We start from the raw sequence: 22,311 nt of genomic DNA, 5'->3' as shown, positions 1-22,311 counted from the left end.
GGCACATGGTGAGCTCAAGGGTCAGTGAAGGCCAGCATGGCTGCCGCACCAAAAAAAATAAAATAAAATAAAAAAAGAAGTGAGATGGCGTGGAATGAGACCCTGTAGGTCCATCCTGTCTAAAGCCAGATTATACAGGTTCTTATTCCAAGAGCAATAGGGAAGCACGGATGTGTCTGAAGCAGGAAGAAGGTGAATGCTTTTTAAAAAGATCACTCTGGCCGCATTGCGGTGAAAGGCTTAGAGGAACTCAGTATCCCATTCCCAGCTCCTCAGAGTGAATCTGGCCCAGTTTGGATCAGGTGCCCAACCTTGGTCCAAACACGTAATAGGAGGTGAGGTCACATGTCAGGGACCTGGCGGCTGAGGGTTCCCCTGAGGGACATTTTCAGAAAAGATGGACTGGACAGAATCCCCCAAATAAATTTTGCATCAGTTCTCAGGACACCATCGCTTTCCGTAATATGAAAACCCAGAGACTCTCACTGTCCTTTTTTTTTTTTTTCCTTGAATATTTAAATCAAGGTGCTCCCTCTTTATGGGTAGACAAATCGTACATTCGAGAAGAATTTAAGAAAAATATTTAAGAAAGAACAATTTTAGGTGGGCAGTTGGAAGATAACAGACATGCACTCCAAGGCTACATGATTCTTCTACAGGGTGAGAGATCGATGCCCCGGTTTATCAAAAATTTTCTGCCAGTACATATTGCAAAGCCACAGGTATTGTTTGCTGTTAACATTGAGTCCCGGGCAGAAGTTCTGTCCCCAAAATTCATGACGCTGCAAAACCTCATAGCCATATGGAAGAATGGTGAAGTTTTGCTGAAGCCGTGACGGCCAAGGCACAATAGTTCTGAGAATGACCAATAACCCTGAAAAAAATCATAAGTACAAAAGAGATGATTGTGAAAAATGTCGCTATGGATACCACACTCTGACCTGCTGCTAAGACCCGTGCCATGGAGCTGGCCGAATAAGCTGCCACCATAAGAGTAAATGTCATGATAAAGAAGGCCTCCACCGCTGATTTCAATCCTAACGAGAAGTGTATTATACCAGTCAATATAACACTCGGTAATGTCCTCATAGGTAGTAACTCAGGTAACAGGTTTCCAAAGAAATAAAATGACACTCTGTAGAATCCACTGGTGTATTCATGCATAAAAAGCTGCTTCTCAACCATGAAGAGCTCCACGGATGTCACGCTGGTTGGTCGTCAGGAAGAACACCTCAGCTCTGGTTCATCAGAAATTCTGGATTCCCATAGGGTCACTTTTTAGAGCATAGAAAATGGCACCTATAACCAGTCCCAAGAAGATAGTTACAATTGTCTGAGCTGTGGAGGCCTGGGGATTACCCGGTAAGGTTTTGAATGAACACTTGGAAATCCATTCGAGTTGATGGCAAAAGGAGGTGGCAGAGGTGATCTTGAAAGCTATGCTCTTTTTTTCCTGAACCCCTGAGGGTCGATCTAACTCAACTCTTGTTTCTCTGAAGAAGGTGGAGCTGACATAAAACTCAGGTATTTCCACAAGTGGCTTACCTCTCTCGGACAGGTCCTCAGTCTCCTTGGCTTCCCCATCTTCATCCTCTCTGTTTCAATGACAGCCAAGAAGGAGTCCGCAGGGCCCACGGTGGTGACCGGCTGATGCAGAGCCCCGCAAAGCCCTCTGATCGGACCCGTGGAACCTTAATTAGTCTTCCCAAGGCCAAAAAGGCGAGGCTACCAGACGACTCGAAGATAGAATAACGACGTTGGTGACTGGAGAAGATGATGGTTTGTCCCTGCGTAGACATCCTCTTCAGGAGCAAAAGGACGGCATTTGCTGAACTTGAGTCTGAGCTGGTCGTGGGCTCATCCAGGAACAAGAGGGATGACTCAGTCACAGGCTCCATTCCAGTACTTGTCCTTTCTCCTCCGGACCATGTCTATACCACGAAACACTGAGGCCCAGCCCCGGAATCTGCCACTTCAGCCAGACCTAGCTCTTGAATGACCATGTTAGTCCTTTAAAAAAAATTTTTTTTTCATGATTCATCAGAGTCGTTGGAAGCTGAAGAGCTGCTGAGAACTGTGAATTTTCTCTTGCTGTCAGAGTTCTCATCACATCATCTCGTGCCACATAACCTGAAGTACATTTGAAATTGGCACGTTGCGGTGCCCCATTTATCAAGACATCCCCAGATAATTCCTGTGGATCTTTCCTTGCAGCTGAGACATCTAACAATGAAGGTTTGCCTCTACCGGTGGGTCAGAGAATGATGTTGAGGCCAGGTCTCAAGGGCCCATTGATATTCATTAGTATTTCTTTTTCAGCTGTTTTTCGACCAAATAGAAAGCCACTCTTCACTTTTGCTTGGTAGCAGATGTTATGAAAACTTAAAACAATTCCTTCAGTAAACACCTTCAGGTCACTGGAGGTCATCTGGGGAGGCCACTCGTGTTTCTTTGTGACATTGGGATAGAAACTTGGTCATTACTGAAAGACGTCAGGAGAGTTTCTGCCTTTCTTGTCTGGCCTGGATGGATTTGGTCACTGCTAGTGGCCCGTGCCCCTAAGCACTTGCCAGCATCCTTCGGACAAGGCATCATCTGGAGAATGAAGAGGGTGAGGGAATTTGGGAAACACTTGGCCAGACCATTTGTGTCTCCATGGGCAGATGTCTGAACCTCCCTTCCTTCCCTCCCTGAAAAATGAGAGGTGATCACAACAGCCATTGTGTCCTAGGCTGGTCCACCATGATCTCATTTTAGTGTCATTTTAACCCCAACGGGTAGACGACATCATCTCCATTTTATAAAAGTAGAAATGAAGGTTGAGCATATTTGAAGCCAGGAATAACTTCAACGTCTATATACTCTTCATCATTTTCCTCCCCCAATTGTCATAATCCTCTACATCAAATGAGTAATGATTATCATTATCATTCTTAACAGAAATAATAGCAGCGTTCAATTAATAATACGCTTACACCTGATAGCAACACGTCTAGTACACTGCGTGCCAGGTACTGTTCTAAACACCTTCCGTATATTCATTCATGTAACCCTCCTAACGACCTATGAGATAAAGTTGTATTATCATCTCCACTATACGGACTGGCAACTGAGACACGGAGAAATTAATTTGACCAGATTATGTAAGGAGGAGAGCCATAACTTGAACCACAGCAGTAGGCTGGCTTCGGAGCCCAGGAGTCCAAGACAGCTAAATATCATGCTGTTCACATCCCCCGCCCTCCACACACACACACGCATGCACGCACGCACATGCACGCACATGCACGCACACTCACACCAAAGAAGGAAGAAAACCCAGCATGATTATTATTTATAAGTTCTTATCTGAATATGTTTATAAAGTGGGACACAAGGGGACACATACTTTGTGCAACAACCGCGTGATGCTGTTGCTATCATTTTTGTCTTCATTTGACTGATAAGGAAACCGAGGCCCAGAGAGATGCATCCATCATTCAAGATAACAGACTCTTTCCCTTCAGAAATTGCTGTTGCTCTTGACATCACGAAGATGGGTCCCAGTGCTGCCGCATGGATGAAAATGAGTGACTGGAAACCCCACAGGCCATAAGGATGACTTTCACCTGGGCAGGTACATTGCACACAGCCTGCATCATTCTAAGAACTGCAGAATTCTCCAGTTCTGCCTGTCTGAGCCAGTCTTCTGGGCCCATCTGTGCCTGGGCAATGGCAGCCTATAAACAGAAGAATAAGCAGAACAGACATGAAAAAAAAACACCAAAAAGATAACAGATTGTAAGTCAGAGGAAATAGGATTCAAGTTCAGGTCTGTCTGGGACCAAAGCTCTATTAGGGGATGAAAACAGATTAGGACATAAAAACAATTCCCATCATCCTCTCTCCACTGGGTCCATCTCAGCTCTTCATTAATGAACTGTGGGACCCGTGTTAAAAAATAAAAAATAAAAGCAAAGGACCAGTATGGTGAAAAGTACTTATTAGCCCTTAAGTCATCCCAGCTCCCAGTCCATGACATCCGTACACCTATACAGGGCCGTGTCCCCATTTTCAATAAAAGGTCACATGGGATTGATCTCCAGTATCTTCTGCTTTAGTTATAATCTCTGGCATGGAAATGAGCTGACAGTCCCCATAAACTGCAAGAGGAATTTAGAAGGGTGACAGGTGATGCTGTTTTCTCTCTGCCATACTGTCTCTCTATCTCTCTGTCTCTCTGTCTCTCTCTGTCTCTCTCTGTCTCTCTGTCTCTCTGTCTCTCTCTCTCTCTCCCCCCCTCTCCTTGCATGCCCTCTCTACAATTCCATGTACCAAGCAGCCATGAATTATACATGTACTTTCTGAATTTGATGAAAGTTCTCCCACCTATTAAATTGCCAGGTTCCTAAATCTCACATAAATCTAATCCAAACATGCTTAGGAAAATATTGTGCCGTTTGTTCGTCCATGATTGTGCCTTTTGCTTTATTGTATCCTGTATTCAACGTGCTTGCTATACATTCACCTGGGGATTACGCACCAGTCAGGTGAGGCTGTGACATCGCTCAGAGATGTTAGAAACCCAGGAAACACAGGCTCGGTGATTTCACCGCAGCATGCGGCAGGGGACCTGTCCACCACCTTGGTATAACTAGAAGAAGAAGACGGGACCTAAAAACAAGAAGCCAAACTTTCAAATAAAAACTCCAGGGCAGAGGAGGCTGGGGCCACTTCCCAAGCCTGTCACTGGCTCACTATTGCCAATGGAGGAGGGAATAACCTTAGAGAAAGCATCCTAGGTTCTTTATGATTCGGCTTCTTTCTGTCTGTGCAACTTGTTCTGGCAACCAACACACGCTCTCTTTTCCAGCCCTTTGTTAGTACAGCCGATCCTTGGCACGATTATATTGAATAATCCTGTTATCAACTATTTATGAATGACCTCTGAGGTCCTTGTATTGATTAGGATTCTTTTTTTAGTTGCGAGTGAAAGAACCAAAGCTCAGACTGACTTATGCAAGAGGAAGAAATTGTGAGGCTATGCAGTTGGGAAATTTAGGGATATCGGGAGCTTCAGGTGTGGCTAGATCCAGGGGTTCTGACGTCCCCAGGACTCAGCTTTACCCATCTCACAGCTCTGCTTTCCTCTGTGTTGGTGTCATTTTAAATAAGCTATCTCTAGGTCGATATGAAGTCCCTTGGGAGTGCTTGGCTCATACCCTGTCACATTAACCAAGCCGGGAAAAAAGTCATGCCTATTTTTTAAAAAATAGTAGAAAGTAGAAAAGCTTCTAATATTTACTAGAAGTTGGAGTCAAGAATAAATCAGAATACTTCACATTGATGTCCTAGTTGAGAGTATCTCTAGAAAAGTCAGATGATCTGGCAAAATCAGGCCTTCTCCAGTGAGTGGTGACTGTGGGCTGGCTCCTTAGAGGTGCTCCCTTGAAACAAGAAATATACTCTCTACTTTATGACTACCCCTCCCCAACCCTACTGTCTCCCAAGCGTTAGGGCTAGGTTGTCATTTATCACCATGCTTTCATTGTTGTTTTTGTTTTGGAAGAGAAGTATTTCTTTAAGAAGAGTGTGTCGATTAAGGAGAGAGTCCTGTGAGTTTTCTTACACCTGTTCCACTCGAGTTATGTATATTGCCTACCTGGTTTCTTAGGGCGTGGAAGTGTGAGCCTCCTTGAAAAAGGAACCTGACTTTGATGGTGTGCGGGGTGGGAGAGCTCGCTGTGCTTGGAGAACCAGGGTCTGGGGCGGACAACGCGATGCACACAGAATAAAAGCAATGCCACGTGTTCATCCACCAATGGAATATTCCACCCCGCCTCCCCACCCAAAACTGAATTCCCACCCAACTGGTCCACAGCTAAACTGGCAGCTCTTGGTGATTGTCCAAGGGCACGTATGTAGGAAATGCATTTCTCATCTTTCAAGTTGGTCATTTTCTTGGGATGAGGAGATAGCGATCTCCAACTATTTTAGGGAAAGCAATGCCAGAAAGCCGCTGGGCACACGCCTCCCAGCAAGGGAGCTTCTCCCTTTCCTGGAATCAGAATGATTCACTGGGTGCTTTTGCCTGGGACCAGCAAAACAAAAAACTTTACATCTTTACATCTTTTGTATAAATTCTGGTACACCTAAACGAGGACCTAGGTTCATAATAGGGACCACCAAATGTGCACTTACTAAATTATCGATTGTTTCCTTGGATTCATGCATGGTCCAGGATCTTGACTGGCCCTTTCTTTGGCTTAGAGGCCACTGTTGTTAATCCTTTTTAACATCAGGAAGGAAGAGTATTGTTCCTCCACTTCCTAGGTGGAGAAAGCCGGTTCTGGAAAGGTCAGATGTCATGCCTGAACGCGCCTGGCAAGTGTGGACCGAGTGACAGCACAGCCTTCCCTCTAAACTCCTGGAAAAAGGGAAACCTAAGGATTTCTGATCTGACAAGGCTCCACACCTCCCTTCGGTACTTAACTATAATTAGCGAGAACCATCCATATGGCACCTCTCCTCGGGCCAGATGGGTGGTTGTCAGGCGGCACATGATCTTTGTCGCACTTTGAAGGAGACATGAGTAATCCTGGGGACAGTAGTCCAAACCAGGGCTATATTTATCTCCATTTCTTGGGTTGAGAACACACACATCTCTGTTTCCTCTCCAGGCGTCAGGGGGAAAAGGGCACCAGCACCAAGTCGGTCCTGCCCAGAACGGAGGGAAACAAGATGCCTCTGCTCTGTGCTTCTCCCTCGATTCCCCAGACCCATCCTCTAGTGGCCTCGGCCACCCTTACAGGAGCATCCGAACCCTGTGGGATGCCCGAGCTTAGAGTTTGTATGGCAGATGAGGAGACCGGGGCTCAGAGAGGGCATGAGGCTGGTCCAAAGCAAATTAAATGTGGGGCTGAAGTGGCCAGTCATGTGACTTCTTTTCGGTTTTATATGGGAGTGATATCCCATTTTGTATCTACCGAGGAAAAATGTGAAAAATTGAACAGTTGCCCTATTCTTATTCTCGAAACGTGAAAATTTGCATGGTTACCCTAAAAGTGGAAGCAGAAAAGCTGTGTCATTATCAAGGCAGTTCTGCAGACAACCGAGGCCATCTGCCTCTCTCTGTCCACAAGCTTCCTCCCTAATGACGTCTCTGCATCGCATTCTGAACATCCCATTCGTTACCCTTTGTCTCTCCCCTTACTGGTCCTCTTCATGTTGTATGGGCCATATCCCAGAGAAAGCCAGTCTGATTGGCTCTGCTAATCATCATCAGCTTATTTGGCCATCCTCCTTGGTGTCAGGTGATCTCATAGGTCATTGGCCAGCCAGTGGATGAGCTACAGACCCCATAGCCAATCAGAAGTGCCCCAAGCAAAGAGCAGCCTAGCTGAGCAAGTACTAAGGGCAGGACCATTTTAGCTAGAAAAGGTGTTGGTTGTAACATGCGGGGTCTTTCTTAGGACTTTATGAATGACTATTAATAACATTCTTTATTAAAATAATAACACTTTTATTGAGCTCTTCCTGCAACCAGCTAAGTGCCTTACGTATATTCTTATGTAATCTTCACACAATCCTATAGGGTATGTATAGTTATCCCCATTTTACAGATAAGAAATGGGAGTCCAGAGATTTCATCATTTGCTTAAGGTGAATCTAATGTATTTTTTTAAAAAATAATTTTTTTTTATTTTTCAATTACAGTTGGCATAGAATGTTATATTAGTTTCAGGTGTACAATTTAGTGATTAGACAATTATATAACTGAGTTGTCGCCCTGAAAAATCTAGTACCCATTTGACATCATACATAGTTATTACAGTATTATTGACTATATTCTTTATGCTGTGCTTTACATCTCCATGACTATTTTGTAACTAACAATTTGTACTCCTTAACCCTTTTCCTTTTTATACCCAACCTTCAACTCCCACCCCCTCCCATAATCCGGCAACCATCTAAAGCTCTCTGTATCCATGAGTTTGTTTCTGTTTTGTATGTTTATTTTGTTCTTTAGAGTCCACATGTGAATGAAATCATATGGCTTTCGTCTTTCTCTGTCTGACCTACTCCACTTAGCACAATACCCTCTATGTCTATCCATGTTGTTGCAGATGGCAAGATTTCATTCTTGTTTATGGCTGAGTAATATTCCATTGTATTTACATATACCTCTTCTTTATTCATCCATCCATTGATGAACACCCAGGTTGCCTCTATATATTGGCTATTGTAAATAATGCTGTGATGAACATATGGACTCACGTGTCCCTTTGAAGGAAGTGCTGTTTTGCACTTCAGATAAATTTAGTTTTTTAAGTGTTGCCTTGACCTGGTTTTGAGGCCCTGGCTAGAGCCTAGTCAGTTCTCCTTCTCGAGCAGACAATTAAGTCCACATCCCAAACACCTCTGTTATTGGGCTCTTACACTCCCGGCTGATATATTCACCCTAACCACCTCAGAGCCAGGTAACCTGGGATAGCGCCTATGCACCGGAGCCTGCTGAAATTATTCAACTTAGCCAATCCTAAAGCTGCTTATTCTGTGTCTCCCTTACTTTCCTGAAGAAGCCACAGTAAAGGCACTTGTCCACAGTTCCCCTCTCCCTCTGCCTCAGAGACCCAGATGCTTCCCCTGATGCCTCTGCATGGCATGCTGTTTCTCCCCAGGGAACTCTTCTCCATGTCTGACTCTTGATTTGCCTGTGGCCACTGCATACCTTGCCCGAGGTAATATGGTTGAAAATTGGCATAGCTGGGAAGAGGTGGAACTGGGGTCCACACCCAGGCAGCCTGTCATCAGGAGCCACACACGTTATGCTGCATTGGCACGCGCTGAGGAGTGCACCCTCCAAGGACGGGCACCACCAGCTTGTGACTCTGGGTTGACTCTGACCTTGGCACACATACAGTTGCTGTAAAAGCATCAGCCCCTCCTTTCAAGGGTTGTCTTCGCTATCTTCTGCCTCCTTTTCTGGTCTTTTTCAAGTCTGGATATCTATTCGATCCTCTCTTGAAGGTCCTCAGTACTAAGTGAAAATTTCAGCCAATGTGACCGGGCAGAGTTTACGGTATCTTCATTATTTCTTGTTGATATTGTTATCGTTTTACATTTTATTGGTCTGGAAAACCTTCATGACCTAAAAGTATAAACTTCAGCTGTGATATAAAAGAAAAAGGAAAAGACTCAAAGCACAGGCAGTACACATCTGTGACTTTGGGTAAGTTACTTAATCTTTCTGAATCTCGGTGTCTTCTATAAAATGGGGACGATACTTCCTACCTTAAAGATTTATTTTGAGAGTTGAACAAGAAAATGTCTATGAAAATGCTTCGGTGAGTCCTTGGCTTATTAAGTATCTATATCCTAGTCCAAATAATCTTAGGCATCACCATTGTGCTATGTAGCATGGACCTCCAGTAGTCATGAATCATTCTCATTCTTTGTCCTGAATTCTTTGCCATGAGTTCTTTCTCCAGGGTACCTGACTCAACCACTTCTGGGTCTGATTCATTACCTCCTTACATATTCTCCCATTTCTGACCTCCATTAGCTCTTCACACTCAAAGCCTTACTCTGCCTCCCCACTATGGCCATCAGATTTTGTGGATGGCTGACTTGCCTCATCTGCCCCATCAGAGAGATCACATTAATTAGGGTCTTTTCTCTTTTCCTGAGCTTGAGATAGCAAATATCTTTCAGACTGAAGGCTGACTGTGATTGTGTGATAGAGGCTGAGTTCTTAAGATTCTAAGTCCATGGGAAGGGGTTTTGTGGCTGACTAGCAATGTCTGCCCAGGCACTGAGTGGAGAGTGGCAACCCTTATTCCATCTCTCCTCCATGATGATTAGCAGATTTGCTCCTAGAATCATTGCCACATCATGTTGTTGGTCAGGGTACAGGTCATGGGGGAACACTAAAGGCATAAGCCTCCACTGCCATTTGACAAACCACTAAACTGTTTTCCCTCCTAGTCCATCGGAAGCTCCATCTTCATGTGCAAAAATGCATGTCATGTGATTCACTCATTACTGCATAAGGAAACAGACCCACTGAACCATCCTTCTTAGTAGTTGATGGAATTAGGCAATTATGTTTTCTCTCCTTCTTTTTCAAATGTTTTCAGTGAGTCATGCAATTAGGAAAAAAAGCTGTGGAAACAAGGTATGACTTTTATTCTTTTTTTATTATTATTATTAGTTTCAAGTATACAGTACATTGGTTAGACATATATATAGTTTATAAAATGATCCCCCTAACTGCTCCTTCTCTCTGGTTTTCCACCTAGCCAATATATTAATGCTAACTGCATTCTCTATGCCGTGCTCCCCATCCCTGTGACCATCAGCTACTAATTTATACTTCTTTAACCCTTTACCCCATTCTCCCAGCTCCCCAACCTCCCCCTTCTGTCACCAAATTGTCCTCTCTATTTGTGAGTCTGTTTTTGATTAGTTTGTTCTTTTTTCCCTTAGATTACGCATATAAGTGAAATCACGTGGTATTTATCTTTCTTTGTCTGACTTATTTCACTCAGCATAATAACCTCTAGGTCCATCCATGTTGTTGTGAATGGTAGGATTTCATTTTTTTAATGGCTGAGTAATATTCCATTGTATATATGAATTATATACCTTCTTTATCCAGTCGTCTGTTGGTGGGCATTTAAATTGTTTTCATACCTTGGCTATTGTAAATTGTGCTGCCATGAATATTGGGGTGCATAGATCTTTATGAATCATTGTTTCGGTTTTCTTTGGATAAATACCCAGAAGTGCAATTGCAAGGTCAAAAGATATATCCATTTTTAATTTCTTGAGAAACCTCCAGACTGTTTTCCATAGTGACTGTGCCAATTTGCAGTCCCACCAACATTGTATGAGGGTTTCCTTTTCTCCGCATCCTCGCCAACACTTACTGTTTATGGATTTATTAATGATAGCCATTCTGACAGGTATGAGGTGATATCTCATTGTGGTTTTAGCTTGCATTTCTCTGATGGCTAGTGACCTTGAGCATCTTTTCATATGTCTATTGGCCATCTGTATTTCCTCTTTGGAGAAGTATCTGTTCAGGTCTTCTGCTCATTTTTTAATTGGCTTGTTTAGGGTTTTGTTGTTGTTGTTGTTGTTGAGTTATATGAGTTCTTTCTATATTTTGGATATTAACCTCTTATCAGATGTATGATTAGCAAATATCTTCTCCAATTCAGATGGCTGTCTTTTTTTTTGTTGATGGTTCATTTACTGTACAAAAACTTTTTAGTTTGATGTTGTCCCATTCGTTTATTTTTCCTTGTGTTTCTCTTGCTCGGAGAGATAAAGAAATTACTGTTAGTAATATCAGAGAATTTACTGTCTATGTTTTCTTCTACAAGCTTTATGGTTTCGGGTCTTACATTTAAGTCTTTCATCCATTTTGAGTCTATTCTTCTATACAGTGTAAGAAGATGGTCCAGCTTTTTTTTTTTTTGCATGTATCTGTCCAGTTTTCCCAACACCATTTATTAAAGAAACTGTCTTTACCCCACTGTATATTCTTACCTCTTTTGTCATATATTAAGTAAGCATATGGGTGTTGGTATATTTCTGGGCTCTCTATTCTGTTCCATTGATCAATGTATCTGTTTTTGTGCCAGTACCATGCTGTTTTGATTACTGTAGTCTTGTAGTATAGTTTGATATCAGGTATTGTGATACTCCAACTTTTTTCTTCTTTCTCAAGATTGCAGTGGCTATTCAGTGTCTTTTATGGTTCTATATAAATTTTAGAATTATTTGTTCTAACTCTCTGAAAAATGCCATTGATATTTTGATAGGAATTGCATTGAATCTATAGATTGCTTTGGTTAGTATGGCCATATTAATAATGTTGATTCTTTCTACTCATGAGCACAGCATATGCTTCCATTTATTTGTATCTTCTTCAATTTCTTTTTTCAACGACTTATAATTTTCTGAGAGCAGGTCTTTTATTTCCTTGGTTAATTTGATTCCCAGGTATTTTATAGTTTTCAATGCAATTGTAAATGGAATTTTCTTAATTTCTTTCTGAAAGTTCATCATTGGAGTATAAAAATGCCACTGACTTCTGAATATTTATTTTGTAACTTGCTACTTTACTGAATTCATTGATTAGTTCTAACAGTTTTTTGGTGGAATCTTTAGAGTTCTCTTTATAGTATCGGCAAATAACGAGAATCTTATTTCTTCCTTTTCAATTCCGATACATTTTATTTCTCTTTCTTTTCTGTTTACTGCGGCTAAGACTTCCAACACAGTGTTGAAGAGGAGTGGTGAAAGTGGGCATCCTTGTCTCGTTCCTGATTTTAAGGAAACTGCTTTTAGCCTGTCCCCATTGAGTATGATGTTAGCTGTAGGTTTGCCATACATGGCCTTTATTATGTTGAGGTATGTTCTCTCTATTCCCACTTTGCTGAGAGTTTTTATCATAAATAGATGCTGGATTTTGTCGAATGCTTTTTCTGCATCTATTGATATGATCATATGGTTTTTTTATCTTTTGATATGTTAATGTGGTGTATCACATGAATTGATTTACAGATATTGTACCAACCTTGCATCTCAGGAATAAATCCAACTTGATCATGGTGTATGATATTTTTAATGTATTGCTGAATTCAGTTTGCTAATATTTTGTTGAGGATTTTTGAGTCATTATTCATCAGAGATATCAGCCTATAGTGTTTTTTGTAATGTGTTTTTCTGGCTTGGAATCAAGGTAATGGTGGCCTCATAAAGGGTTGACTGTTTTATTCTTTAGGACACAACAGCAATTACATTATTAATAATTACTTTCCAAGGGATATCTATGCTGTCTGGGTAGCACTCTGATAGATACAATGCTAATGGCTTCTCATTCAACTTTATAACAACCCTATGAGTCAATACTTTTAGTATTTTTGTTGTACAGGTGAGGAACTTGTCCATATTCATACTGAAGTTAAGTGAGCAGAGCTGACTTTTACCCTGGTTGCTGCCTGTGTCCAGACTCTGAATTCTTTCCAAGATATCACATTGTTTCTGAGCAAGAGTCTAGAAGACCTTATTATCTACAGGTCTGTGTTCCTGACCTAAATATGCTCTTCTTATTTTCTGTTTAATTGCCATTTGAGATGGATACTGTGTGTGTGTGTGTGTGTGTGTGATTCTGCAAGCACCTTGGCTTCTTGGAATAGATTGGATTTAGAAGATTTGGGCTCAGGGGGCCAAGCTGTATCAGCTGGCTCAGAGGAAGTCTGAACAGGGTCTCACTCCCAAGCCAGAAAGCCTTAGATGAGCTCATGTCCAACTCCTGTAGTATTAGGTTCCTAGGGCTGTTGTAACAAAGCAGCCCAAAAGAGGTGACTTAAAACATCAGAAATTTATTATCTCACAGTTTGGAGGCCAGAAGTCCAAAATCAAGGTGTCAGCAGGGCCATAGTCTTTCTGAAAACACAGGAAAGGAACTGTCCCACGCCTCTCTTGTAGCTTCTGGCAGCCTCGGGCATTCCTTCACTTACAAATGCGTCACTCTAGTCACATGTGTCTGTCTCTATCATATGCCTTTGGTATATCTCTTTGTGTCTAAACTTCCCCTCTTTATAAGGATGCCAGTCACAGTCATATTAGATAGGGTCCATCTTAACGACTTCATCTTAACTCGATTACCTCTGGAATGGCCCTGTCTCCAAAACGGTCACATTCTGAGGTCCTAAGAGTTAGAACTTTTGAGGTAAGGACACAATTTGACTCATAACTCCTGGGTTCTCTGGATGAGCATCAGAATTCAGGAATTAGCTTTGCGCATGGAAAGAATCGGAAGATAAGAGTAAGGAAGCACGAAAAGTTGCCAGAACCAACGCAAGAGTCACATAGCCTTAGACTGCTTGGGTCCCTAGCACGTAAAACTGAAGTGGAATGCCCTGCTCTAAGAGAGGCGATCAGGTGACATCCACTTTGCACCTACTCTGTCCCCAGCTCCCTGTTACATACTTTACAATTACTACCGTATTTAGCTCAGTTAGCAGTGGGCAAACAGCTGTTCTTATCAGTTCATTGATCTTTCACAACGAACCCAGGATGTGGTCACTCCTGTGGTCTCCATGTTACAGAGGAGAGACGTGAAGTTCAGAGGAGGGGACTCACCTCAGCCGGCAAGACTAGAATTCCAGATCAGGACAAGGGAGCTGCTTCTTCCCACTGCGTGTGCGTGAGGTCTGGCTGGTTCCCGACACTAGCTCAGACTTCACACAGTGACCACCAAGAGGCAGATTTGTCCTCTTAGAGGTGGTAGAAATATAAAAAACCCCATGAAAGAGGAAACTAAACACAAAGTTCGTTGACCAGTGACAAATGTATATCCCCAATGAGCAGAGAAAAGGAACTGGATTTCTATTCTTGATGTTAAACTTTGACGTTAAACTTTGAGACTTGACCTTCTTAGACAAAAATTCAAGTAAGTTTAAAGATCAAATTAGCCTTACTCAACGATTCATGAATCAGGCAGCATCCTATCCAGAAAATGGAACAGAGTTATGCCAAGCTGTAGAAAAAGAAATGTTTTTAAAGGTGGAAAAGGGGTAGAAAAAAGGAAATTATTATCAAAGAACACAGGTTTTGGGCAAGGTCACCTTCCTAGGGGGAACGGATGGGGCCTATTGGACGAATCATCGCTCTAGTGCTGACCAGGTAATCCCATATTGAAGATTGCCTTCCTGGGAACCCGAAACTGCTGTTAAGTCTTAAATCTTGGTTTGCTGACGTTGGGCCTAGCACAAGCGACTTCATTTTGGGCCTGGCATCTCTTTTTCAAGTCTCGAAGTCCAAAGATCAGCAAAATCAGCAAACCTCAGTTTCCTCCTCTGATGACTGGGAACAGGGACACAGCTGGGGAAATCAAATGGAATAAGTGTGAAAACAGGAAAACGTGATGCAAATGTTCATGCTTTTAGTTTCTATGTTTATGGTTAGGGCAGAGACCATTTGGAGCTAGATAAGATGACCTTTTCTGAGAGACAAGGCCTTTGTTATCCTATATAACAAAGCTATAGAGTTTAACAAGGATGCATAGAACAGCAATTATGTCAGCAAGCAGGGGCACTGGAGGACTCCTTGGCCCCCACTTCTTTTCACTGCTAAGGACTGAACGATTACCTCAAGGTGAGGTGGTTTATGTACCAGATAGTGACATAATAATTTTCCTTCTGTTCATAACTGTTTTAGGACATCCCTACTGAGCTGTATTGTCCCTCCTATCCTAAACCTTTTAGTGGTTGAATGGAAACCTGGGTTACTTTTTCTCAAAGTTAGACCACTTATCCCTTCGAGTGCATGATGTGGCTCTTGGCTCCAGCATGTCTGAGACTGTTGGAAGATGTCCAGAAGTGCCATTCACCCTGAATGCCATGAAATATACATGACACCAAAATAGGCAGACTTGAAAACCTCCCTCCCTCCTGGATTTTGGGAGGGCACTATTTGTGATCTATATGCATCTCAGTCACATGTACATCTGGAGATGACCTTGAGACTTATCCGTGATTCCATCAGGGTGATAATAACAGTGCACACATTACCCAAACCAGCTTCCTCCTTTCCAGATCACCATGTTATTGTCGCAGTGTGGGCTGAGTAATATTATTATTTCCATTTTCCAGATAGGAAACCAAGGATTAGAGAGATTAAATGACTCATTGAAAGTCACACTGTGACACATAGTGGAGCTGGTCTTGTCTGAAGAAGAGATCATCTTGGAAGGGAAGTTTGAGATTACAGTTATAAAATTTCACAAAATGTTGAAGCCAAAGTGTAGGGGGAGGGAGGGAAGTTACTGTGATGGAGGATAGCAGATGAAGCAGAAATGTGGGAAAATTGAAATATGTGCATTCCTCTTCATAAAAATTTTTTAACACTCTTTATGGAACTTAAGTCGCTTTGTAAGCTTTGAAACATAAAATGCATTATGTATAATGTGGTTTGCTCATAAAATTATCATGTTTGATGTATTTAAAGATGTAACATAGGAAAAAGAAGAAGAGATTGGGGAAAATAGTTTTTTTTCTTTTTTGAGTAAAGTTAAACCATTTTGAAAAAAATTATATTAAGAAGGTGTGGTTTTTTTTTGTTTTTTTTTTGTTTGTTTGTTTACCAGATATTTGTAATTCTATTTGCAGCCATTAACTTTTCCCTTTCTCTCTTAACCTTCAAGAACCCTCATACTGACCCTCTGGGGTGGCCTGCCCTACCCAAGGGCCAGTGCTGAGCATCACTAACCCCTCTTCCTCTGCATCCCCCCTTCTCATTAATTGTGGGGTACTTCACGACTCTGGCACCCTTGGTTTTTCCTGCCTTTCTCAAGTTCAAGCCTTTCATGCAGCTTCCTATTCAGTAGCTCTTACTTGGTTCTGCCTCTTCGTAATTAACTATTCTTTATGAATAGTTAGTGTGTATGGGAGTTTGTGGTGGCTATAGTTCATCTCATTTAGGTGACTTGTGATTTCTGGGATATGTTGGGTGACAGGTTCGGAGGACTGCCTCTTTAAGATGTTTAGACTGGTAAGGCCAGGGGTTTGCCCCCTTACCATCCCTGCACGACGTGTGCATATAGTCCTGCACTAGAGTTTCTGGCTTGAAAAGTAGAATATGGGTTTGAATGTCATGCTCCCTGTGAGCCTCCAAGTGTCTAATTCTGTCAGCCCCAAGTGAAGCCAAGATGTTCAAAAGAGTCTGGCCCAAAGACTGAAAATAACCTCAATGCCCACAAAGGGGATTGTTTAAATTAAAATGGGATAGAATGCAGCTATTAAAATATCAAGATAGAGCTATGTCTACCAAATATAGTACTATCTCTAAGAAAGTTTAAATGACAAAGGTCAAATACAAAATAATGTGGAAAATTCGCATAAAAAAGAGAATAGGAATGGGATTGATTATAGGTGCATATTTACTTGAATGTTCATGAAATATCTTCATGGTTTTATAATACCCAAGAAACTATGACAGAGGTGACCTAGGGGATAGAAAAGAGCCAGAGAGACTTAATTTTGACTAGATATTCTTCCATAGTACTTATTTTATCATTTGTATGTATTGCCTTTTGATAGTTGGTTAACCAGATACATAGATATACAAATAGGTAAATAAAAATTTGAAGGTAGTTTGATATATTGCATGCATTTAATAAGTATGCTATAAATTAATTAAATGAAAAAAAATCTCTGCCTGGTCAATCACCACTGCATAAACAATAGCGTGACTACAGTCCAGTGAATCTGAAAATATTCGTTTGCCTCTGAGGAAAGAAAGTGTTTGCTGCCTATCCAAATGTGTCTCTGGATGGTCCCTCAGCCATTTAGTCATTTCTACGACAAACATTAACGAGAACTTAATATGTTCGAGTATTGAGATGGACACATGTGCTGTAGAGATGAATAGAAACAGCTGATGAGTCTGGATCTCATGGTGAATGGGAGAGGCAGACGCTTTGATAAATCACTACAATACAATGTAATAAATGCTGAACCTGAAGATACTGGGCAACTGATTCAGTGACGGGATTTTCAGGGATCTGGAGAAAATATTGAATAATTTCAGAGCTAAAAAGACCCTTAGCAATCTTCTAGTTCAATCCCTTGATGAAAAAATTAAGGAAACAGACCTGACTGAGACATTGTCTCAGAACTGACACAATGTTACTTCTGCTTCGTTCCATTGGCTAAAGAAAGTCACATGGCTGAACCTAAATTAGAGGAATGAGAAATTAGTTTCCATTCCTTTAGTGGAAGAAAATAAAAGTCAAAAGGCAAAAAGCATGATAGGTAGAGGGAGGGGTAAAGAATTAGGGTGAACAGTACAATCTACCATATGGAATTTAACTCATGTCTCTCGGTCATAAGCCCAATACAGAAGGCTGCCTTTTAGGGAAAAAAAGTTGCTAATGTATTGAAGTCCAAATACCCTGGTGAGTAGCAGGTGTTTGTATTCACACTGGTATTGTCAAGAGGGAAAATACCCTTACTAGAAAGCTGGCATTTAGGAGTTGATCATTTCTCTTTCGAAGCTATTCCAACCTGCCTAAGATTCTGCAGAGGCATGCAAGGGCTAGAGGGGGTGGCGGCATGGGATACCTGCTCCAGGCCCAGTTTCAATTAAGAGGACGGAGAAGGCGACAGAGTTTAGGGGAGCAGAAAAAGCAGTTGCTCTACCGCTTGCATAACTTTCAAAAGTGGAATCTTTCAGTTATTTGTTCAAAGCTCATCTATGAACATGTTGTTATGAGTATGATGAGAGGTTGTTAGATGTGACAAGTGTCAAAATGCAACCTTGAGGCAAGAACTAGTGCTTTATAAGTTGCTTATCTGCCAACCAAAGGGTACGGTCTCATGCCCCGCCCCCTTTAAGCCCCACCCCTGAAAGCCCCACCTCTGTCAGGCCCCGCCTCCAGCCTCCTTTCTTCCCTGCTTTGGACCAGGTTTTACTTCTACTGGGGTGGGCAGGGAGAAGGCTGGCAGGATGCTGGAGTGGGATATTAAGAAGAGTAACCTGGAGTACTGCTTTCACAGAGTGATAATGCCTTGTGTTTCCAGGAGACAAAACTTATAAAAATTTGGTAAATGCTATGGAAAGAACTGAGATGATTGTTATCACACTGTTTAACACCTAAATTGTACGTATTGTTGCTGGGAAGAAGCAAATTTGTCTGGTGGGTGTTGAGGAGGTTGTTTTCAGGATAACCAGAGTTGCATAGACATTCCGAGATGATTCACTGAGTTAACTGATAATAAGGCACAGAGAGGGGATACACAAAAATAATAACAACAGCTATCAATATATGAAACCTGTATTATGTGCTGGGTATTTCTATCAGATCATCATCCTTACTGTCCTAATCTTGTAGAGACAGGCACATGGCCTAATATCAACTAATCAGGTTCTTTCCTGAGACTTTGACGCTTAGGAAAAATGATACAAGGATTGTAGAAACCACTGAGTTTTGTTTCATCCAATGTTGGCACCTGAGTGAGACTGCTGTGATGGTTATTTTTATGTGTCAGTTTGACTGGACCACCGGGTGCCCAGATACTTGGCCAAACATTATTCTGGGTGTGTTCGTGAGGGTGTTTCTGGATGAGATTCATATTTGAATGCGTAAATTGAATAAAGCAAATGGCCCTCTCCAACATGGGCACATTTTCTCCAATCCATTGGAGGCCTGCATGGAGAAAAGGTAGGAGTAAAGGGGAATTTGATCTCTCTGCCTGGCTGTTTTCAAGCTGGGACATTGGTCTTCTGTGTTGGCCTGGAACTTACACTATTGGCCCTCTTTGTCCTCAGCTCTTTGGACTCAGACTGGAACTACACCACCAGTTTTCCTGATCTCCAGCTTGCAGAGAGCAGAATGTAGGAGTTCTCCGCCTCCATAATTGTGTGAGTCATTATAAAGGCATTTTATTCCTTATAATAAATCTTTTGACAGCTAGCTAGATGATGGATAGATGATTGATATATAAATGGATGGATGGATGGATGGTTAGACAGACAGACAGACAGACCCAATTGCTTCTGCTTCCTTGAAGAATCCTAACTGATATAACTATCAAGAGCTTTGTGCTACTATAAGGCCTTTGGGGATGCCCAGATACTGTGTACTGTCTGTCTCCTTCTATCTTGGAAGCTACTCCATATTTTTCAAATTAATTCCTTTTTGTTTAAGCAAATCAGAACCAGATTCTGTTGCTTGTGACCAAAGAATTATAGCTGGTAATGTAACCCTAGTAGATGGGTAAATACTATTCCTCTTTAAGGGTAAAAACAAATAAAAACAAGAAAATGAAATCCTGATTCCAGTCAAGATGACATAGAAGGTAAACTCTGTGTTCACCTCCTCTTACGACCACATCAAAATTACAATGAAACTATAAAACAGTCATCATTGGGAGTAGCCTGAGGTCTTGCTGAACAGAAGTCTCTAACTGGGGACATACATAAGAGGTCACCTTAAGACTGGTGGGAGGGGCAGAGACACTAAATGGGCCAATCCCATACCCATGTGTGGCAGTTAAGAATCTGGAAGGGATCTTGGCTGCAGAGCCCCACCCTCAAGAAGAGCCAGGGGTCCCAGCCCTACACCAGGCTCCCAGCCCAGGAGAAGTCTCCACAACCTGTGACTGTGAAAACCAGTGGAGATTGTGGCTGAGTGAGACGGAGGGCTGCGAGGTCGTAGACATCCTCTTGAAGGGCCTGTGTGCAGACTTACTGCTGACGGACTCACTCACTCTGAGCTCCAGTGCCAGGGCAGCTGCCTAAGGAGTGCCAGGGACACACAGGGAGGAAATGAGTTGGGTGGCTTTAGGGCAGGAGTTGGAGTGGTGGTTTTCCCCCAGACAGAAGTGCTAGCAGAGGGCATCGTTCCTGTGTTGAGTTCTCCCCATTCCCTACGTGGGGACACAGGTGGCTGCCATATCCGAGTCCACGTCAACCTGGCTACTACTGGTCACTCTCTGCCCTGGTGATTCCCTGAGAACCCCACTCCCAACTTACAGGCCCATCCAAGCTGCTTCCAGTGGCTTTTCCATACAAACAGCCTGTCTTGGTTCATGCTGCAGACTTTCCTAAAATGTCTCAAAGGTTCACAAAACTCAAAGAAGCAGCATCTGGCCTCGTCATGCCCTGTACCTCTTGCTGGGCAGCCCCCAGCCTGGCACTAGCAGTAGTTGGCCTCAGTTCCTGGCTTGGCCTCTTGAAGCACCTATAAGCCCAGCATTGGTGGCAGCCATCTCTGGACTCTTACCAGGTTGCCCTAGAAGTGCAGAGGATGCAGCCAGGCCCCTCCCAGGAGGCCTTTGGGTCAGCACACCTGGTGGCCTGCTTCGAATGGAACCGAAGCTGAAGCACCACCCAGGGCTGCATCTGAGGAGGACACACCCGAAGTGTAGACTAGGCAGGCACCAGAGCCCTGCTAAAGTGATCCTGCTTATTAGGGTCGGTCCCTCACTGGCCAATCCTCACAACAAATCAGCCCGAGGGTCAGTCCCTCCCATCGACTTGCAAACAGTAACCAAGGCTCAACTACAACAGGAGGGCACTTACAATACACACAAGAGACACACCTTGAGCACTTGGCTCAGCTGACCAGGGAAGACTGCCCCTGGGCCCCATAGGACACCCACTACATAAAGCTACTCTGCTAAGATCAGGAGAGATAGCCATCCTACCTAATACATAGAACCAAACACAGGGAGGCAGCCAAAATGGGGAGAAAAAGAAACATGTCCCACATGAAAGAACAGAACAAAGCCCCAAGAAAAGAACTAGACAAAATGGAGACAAGCAATCTACCGGATGCAGAGTTCAAAACACTGGTTATAAGGATGCTCAATGAACTTAGAGAAAGAGTAGACGAACTCAGTGAGAACTTTAACAGAGAGATAGAAAACATAAAAATGGAGATGAAAAACAAAAGAGAATCAGTCAGAAATGAAGAATATCTGAGGTGAAGATTACATTAGAGAGAATCAACAGAGTGAATGAAGTGGAGGACTGAATCAGCAATTTAGAAGATGGGGTAGCGGAGGACACCCAATCAGAACAGCAACGAGAAAAAAGACTCCAAAAACATGAGGATAGTTTAAGGAGCCTCTGGGACAGTATCAAGCATAATAACATTTGCACCAGAGGAAGAGAGCAAGCAAGGAACTGAAAACCTATTTGAAGAAATAATGACAGAAAAATTCCCTAACCTGGTAAAGAAAATAGACATATGACCCCAGGAAGCTCAGAGAGTCTCAAATACAATGAACCCAAAGAGGCCCATGCCAAGACACATCACAATTAAAAAGCCAAAGGTTAAAGACAAAAAGAGAATCTTAAAAGCAGCAAGAAAAAAGCAATTCATTACCCACAAACGAGCTCTCATAAGACTGTCAGCTGATTTCTCAATAGAAACTTTGCAGGCCAGAAGGGATTGGCAAAAATATTCAAAGCAATGAAAAGCAAGGATCTGCAACCAAGATTACTCTACCCAGCAAAGCTATCATCTAGAATCGAAGGACAGATAAAGACCTTCCCAAACAAGAAAAAGCTAAGGAACTTCGTCACCACCAAGCCAATATTACAGAAAATACTAGAGAAACTTCTTTAAGAAGAAAAGATTATGTACCAAAAATATTAATGCCTCCAATAAGGGCATAATATCCAAAATACACAGAAAACTCATACAACTCAAGAACAACAAAAAAACAAACAATCCAATTAAAAAATGGGCTGAGGACCTGAACAGACACTTCTCCCAAGAAGACATACAAATGGCCAGCAAATATA

At 42.4% G+C, this 22,311-nt stretch overlaps 1 pseudogene; it reads right to left on the bottom strand.

Annotated features, from left to right (window-relative positions):
- Positions 1-498: 498 nt before the first annotated feature.
- LOC120620406 (broad substrate specificity ATP-binding cassette transporter ABCG2-like) lies at positions 499-3,073 on the bottom strand (annotated as a pseudogene).
- Positions 3,074-22,311: the final 19,238 nt, after the last annotated feature.

The sequence above is a fragment of the Pteropus medius genome, unplaced genomic scaffold (genome assembly GCF_902729225.1).
Source record: "Pteropus medius unplaced genomic scaffold, Ma_sr-lr_union100, whole genome shotgun sequence".
NCBI classification, from domain to species: domain Eukaryota; kingdom Metazoa; phylum Chordata; class Mammalia; order Chiroptera; family Pteropodidae; genus Pteropus; species Pteropus medius.
This window is presented reverse-complemented; position numbering and strand designations above follow the sequence as displayed.